General features: G+C 52.4%; 1 long non-coding RNA gene across 1 annotated transcript; it reads right to left on the reverse strand.

The window, feature by feature from the left end:
- Positions 1-479: 479 nt before the first annotated feature.
- LOC132017531 (uncharacterized) lies at positions 480-4,393 on the reverse strand. Its single transcript, XR_009404315.1, has 3 exons — positions 4,258-4,393; positions 3,405-3,607; positions 480-566 (listed from the first exon to the last, which is right to left on the reverse strand). It is a non-coding gene; the product is annotated as an uncharacterized LOC132017531 (long non-coding RNA).
- Positions 4,394-5,446: the final 1,053 nt, after the last annotated feature.

Below are 5,446 nucleotides of genomic sequence, written 5' to 3' on the forward strand. Positions count from 1 at the left end.
CACATAGTTGGTCCAATATCGTCTTGTTGTCCTGGCCTCCTGCAGTGAAGGAAAAGGAAAAAGATATATAAACCCCAAAGGCCAAGTGCACCTACTGCCTCTTAGAACCCTGACCCTTGGCCGTTTTTCTTATTCACTAAGGAGTTAGGAAAAAATTTACCCCCACCCCCGCCCCCGCCCCTGCGGTCATACTGGGACTCTCCTCTCTTCGGGCCGCTGACCCATCTAAACCTCAGCCCTCAACCCTGCAACCTTCGCCCGCCTCCGCCCAGGGAAGGTGCTCCCGTTCCTGCCTCTAGGCATTGCCCAGAGCTGCTCAGACTCAGAAATCCCGCTCGGCATCCCGCTCTGGCCACAGCCTCCCAACCCTGCAACATCTCCTGGCTTCCTTCCCACTCTAACTTCGCCTGCTTGCCTGGGGCGCTACGTCCTCTAACCCCTGGGCAGAGAAAAGACAGGAGCCAACCACAACATGGTGAGTCTGAATTGCTTGTTCCAGAGTCAGAGGTACTGGGGTCATCCTGGGAGGAGCAGGTTTCCTCTTCTTGTGTTCTGGAAGCTTAATCCTAAAGGAAAAGAACAAAAGACAGAGAGACTTGAAGACTGTATTTAAATTATTTTTGCCTACACGTGAATCTTAAAATGGTATTAATACTAGTGTATATTGTTTTCTGCAAATATAAGTTTTTTTTTTTTCACTTCATTGAACTTCATAACATCAAACACTTTTGGATCATTTTAAAGACCTTTGGAACATTTTAAAGACTGCCTTTAAAACTTAATTTAAGGGGCGCCTGGGTGGCTCAGTGGGTTAAGCCGCTGCCTTCGGCTCAGCTCATGATCTCAGGGTCCTGGGATCGAGTCCCGCATCAGGCTCTCTGCTCAGCAGGGAGCCTGCTTCCTCCTCTCTCTCTCTGCCTACTTGTGATCTCTGTCAAATAAATAAAGAAAATCTTTAAAAAAAAAAAACTTAATTTAAACAACAACAACACCCTATGAATGCTTTCTCCAAGAACAATCAAATGTGCATAATCATATACAATATATTTTAAGTATTTTCATACCCCCCCAAGCTTATGAATCCTATGTTAAACACCAAAATCTACTATCCATTTGCCAATAGGTTTCCCCATCCAGTGGCTCTCGGAAGACTGTCTCACGTATAAATTTTTATTGCATATATGTTCACAGCTGTCAATATCTATACATCTTTTTCTGATCATATGAATCCAAGACTATTATATCTCAGATTGGAAATTTTGATCACTAGAGAAATCATGAAAATATTCTTCAAGATTCTAGAAATAAGGCATATAATTTTGGATTTGCATTTAATATTCAACAACTCTGCTTCAGAAAATGTTTTGAGAACCACAGATATGGGCTAAGTAAAATAGTGTCTGCTTCTAGCAAAACACTAGCTTGTAGCAAAAAATCTCCACTGAAACCCATTGCCAGAGAAATGAAAACAAATCAGTGTTAACAAGGTTAGGGGCACATGCATGAGTTCATGTGTGTGTGTGTGTGTGTGTGTGCACGCGCGCGTGCAAAAGAAAAAATATCTATTGCAACTTGCATGAAAATCCAAACAAGTGACTCGAGCGTGTACACCTATACGTGTTGGCCTGAAGTTAACACCCATAAAGCAGCTACAATTCAGTACAATTTAAGAGCGACCCAGGAAACAGAGATCAGAGGACAGCTGTTGTGAGACGATCCTGTCCTGTCTTCGGTTATGGGTCTACCCCTGGGTGCCCAGGAGAACACTACCTGTGACATTTGCTGGAGGGCAGAGTCAACCAGAATCGAGAGGCGCTCCGGACTCCTGACCAGCCACAGTCAGCAATGAGTGTGCACCCAATTTCTCAGGCTCTCTAAAAACCCCCTGCCCCTGGGCTAAATTTCATCTTTATGGTGAGAGAGTATGATACTTCCACTTTAAAGGTCAAGGTGCATTAATTAAAACATTAACTCTGGGGGCGCCTGGGTGGTTCAGTGGGTTAAGCCTCTGCCTTCGGCTTAGGTCATGATCTCAGGGTCCTGGGATCGAGCCCCGCATTGGGCTCTCTGCTAGCAGGGAGCCTGCTTTCCTGCCGCCCCCACCTGCCTCTGTTTACTTGTGATTTCTGTCTGTCAAATAAATAAATAAAATCTTTTAAAAAAATTAAGTCTGGGGGCACCTGGGTGGCTCAGTGGGTTAAAGCCTCTGCTTTCAGCTCAGGTCATGGTCCCAGGGTCCTGGGATCGAGCCCCGCATCGGGCTCTCTGTTCAGCGGGGAGCCTGCTTCCTTCTCTCTCTCTCTCTCTCTGCCTGCCTCTCTGCCTGCTTGTGATCTCTCTGTCAAATAAATAAATAAAATCTTTAAAAAAAAAAAAATTAAGTCTGTTCCTTTCCCTCCAGCTGGAAAGGACTCCAAAAAGAACCGTGGATACTGACAAGATACCACAGGGTAAGAGACCGCCTCCAGGGCCTTGTCCAGGAAGCTCTCCATGCCTCGTCCGGGCAGCCCCCCGTGCCACATCAGAACGACACCACGGACAACACCTGCCCCTCAAACACCTAATCAGAGGCCCGGCTGCAACTGCCCTTCTCCCCCGTAGGAGTCGGGCTGGCTGGCACTGCTTCCGCTGGCAGACTTGGTGCCCGTCGCACACTAGACGCTCTCCACGACCGCTCCCTGCTGTATCGCAGGGTACGTGGAGCTCGGCTTGCACAAAGCCCTCAGCGTCAGAGAGCTGGGAGTATGCACCGGGTGTAGGTAAAACGCCTTATGGACATTCCTCTGAGTGCGTGCAACAACCCCACGCAGGTGTCTCTGTCACCCCTGAACTAAAGGAGGAGATGAAGGCCAGGCCTGACAAAGGCAAACAGGGCAGACAGGAGCTGAATCAGGGATGGCCGGTAACGCCTCTGATGCCATCCTGCCTCGCCGTGAGACGGGGAGCGGGCGCAATACAGACGCGCATGGAAATCTGACCCAGAAGGGGATCCTTCATTCATTCAAGAAAAGTCAGCCGAGCTCCTGCTGTTTGCAAGTGACGGACCAGGAGCAGGGCCACTGCGGTGAGCAAGACAGCTGGTGTGCCCTCTCGTTTCCAACGGGGGGGGGGGGGGGGGCAGCGGGGGAGGGGTAGACAGACAAGCGAAGAAGCCGTCTGTGGCCGGACAGGGTCTCGGCGCTTGGTCAGAGGGACAGCACGGCACGCGCGTCAGACAGGGACGCGCTGGAAGGCTGCCCTGGGAACGTGGGCTTAGGCTGCCATCTAGCCTGGGCCTGCCACTTGCGATCTGGCACTCTTAGCTCTCCGTCCCACTTAACCTGTCACTGTCCCATTCTCAAAACCTGCAGTTTGGGATTTTTTTGCAATGCTTCTCCTTTCTGGCACTTTTCTCGACCACTCACATGTCACACTGGGCTGCTGGGTGTCCTCTGGTCTTCCGGCTGGGATCTTCCATTTTTCCAGCTGGGCTGTCGCCTTTCAGGAAGCGGAGCGGGGGCCGTGCTGTGGGCGGCCGTCTAGGTGGCCCTGTGTCCCCCGTCCTCCTGGCGCTGGGCTCCGGCCGCACTGCACGCAGCCCATGTCCACATGGGAGTGTGTAATCCAGCTTTGGGAAGCAAGCGTGACCTTCAGTTTTTGTTGTTGCCATTTTCATTACAGTCAGAATATGCGTAATAACTTTTAAAGCAGAACTTGGTAGTTGAACGAAAAGGATCATTAAGAGGTAGGTTTATTTATTCACATTTTAATCTTTTCATTGCATACCATTTGATATTTTAGGAGATAGTTCCCTATTGCCAAGAAATACTGTTACGTCCCCCGTAATACCCCGGGAGCTCATCTTGTCTGATGGCCCACCCCGGCAGCGGCCTCGCTGGGCGGTGCCCTGGCGGCAGAGGGAACGAACGGCCAGAGAAACCCGGGCGTGGAGAGGCTGGTGCTGCTTTGACTGTGTTTTGTTTGTAAGTCAGACTCAAGGTTGTATTTTTATCTCCGTAAAACTGAACTGACCTCTCTATTCCACCACATCAAGATCCGGAATGGGAATGCGGTTGGGTACAAACGGCGGCTGCTTCATCCCTCATTCTAGACGGCGGCCGCTGCTTACAGGCAGCCCTCCTACACGCACCAGAACTGCCGCTGGAGAATCTGCTGACACACAGCAGGGAAGCTCCCTGGGGCTGGCCCCTCGCCCCCAGCCCCCCTGGACCCGAGACAGGGCCTCACTGTGCGGCGTCAGCCCAAGACCACACTGACCAGATCTCCGGCTCTGCTCTCTGGGTCCACATCTGCAAACCAGCCGTTCCTCTCCAGGAGTCTGCTCAGGGTAGCACCAAGCAGAGAAAAGCAAACACAGAAGTAAGCTGTGAAGCTCAGCACTCCTTGAACACACGGTGCTGTTGTTAGGAAGCCCTCAATATTCTCTCTCGCTGGGAGCCTCTGCCCATGTGCATCTCGAGCGCAGCAATCATAAACGGGTGAAGAAGGCGTTCAGGGCTCACGGAGCATGCATTCACGGACGGACGAATTACACGGATTATACGGATTTTCGGTATGAAATCCACCCGTGATGATAGCCCATGAAATTGCATTTTCCTTTCAGTCCTACAGAGAATTAAAAAGAAGGTCTGGCAATAAAATGGGCCTCAATCCGGGAGGTTTGGGTCCAGAGAAGTACCGACGGCTGGAGGCACGGCTCCCAGAGCAGGGCCTGCGTCTCTGAGGCTGTTCGTGGATGTGGACATGACAGCCTCAGAGTCCCCGAGCCTGTTTTCTGATCTGTGACGAGAAGTCAGGATCAGCCGGAGGGACGTCAGGGGAAGAAGTGACACAGGCCCTCAGGGAAGCTTGCACAGGCCTCCACCAGCCCCGGCCTCACTAGCTGCCACTTGGCTCTCAGCACCAGTAAGTGATGAACGTGTGTCCCGGTGCTGTCCCCTCCCCCTCCCTTGCCCGCCTCCCGGGCCGCCTTATGACTTCGGGGACAGAGGTGGGGAAGCTGTCCCCTGGGAATTCCCCTGGGGCCTCCATCAGCCCTGGAGGCTGAGGATCTGTGGGCTCCTCTGGGCTCTGTTCTAAGTCAAATGACAGACCCCGCAGTGACCGCCACAAGGACATCTCTCTCCCCAAAACCCTGTGGTCACCACTGCAGACCCCACTGGTTCTCACATCGGCTCGATGAGAACACGGAGGGATGACGGTCCTCGCTGTGTCATGCTTGAGGACACCAACCCTAAAGCCAACCGAAGAACCTCAGTGTCGCCAGCCACCAAGGATGGCCTTAGGCCAGGCCCCAGGGGACTTCATCCTTCTTCCCCGATGCTTCTCCTGCTGAGGCCAGGTGACGCAGGCCCTGGGCACGGTGAGTCCCCCTGGGCAAGCCCACAGCAAGGCTCTGGGTGCCCTGAGCAGGACGGAGGGCAGGGGGCAGCCGGCCGAGGGGACG

Source organism: Mustela nigripes, chromosome 5, assembly GCF_022355385.1.
Source record: "Mustela nigripes isolate SB6536 chromosome 5, MUSNIG.SB6536, whole genome shotgun sequence".
In the NCBI taxonomy this organism is placed as follows: Eukaryota; Metazoa; Chordata; class Mammalia; order Carnivora; family Mustelidae; genus Mustela; species Mustela nigripes.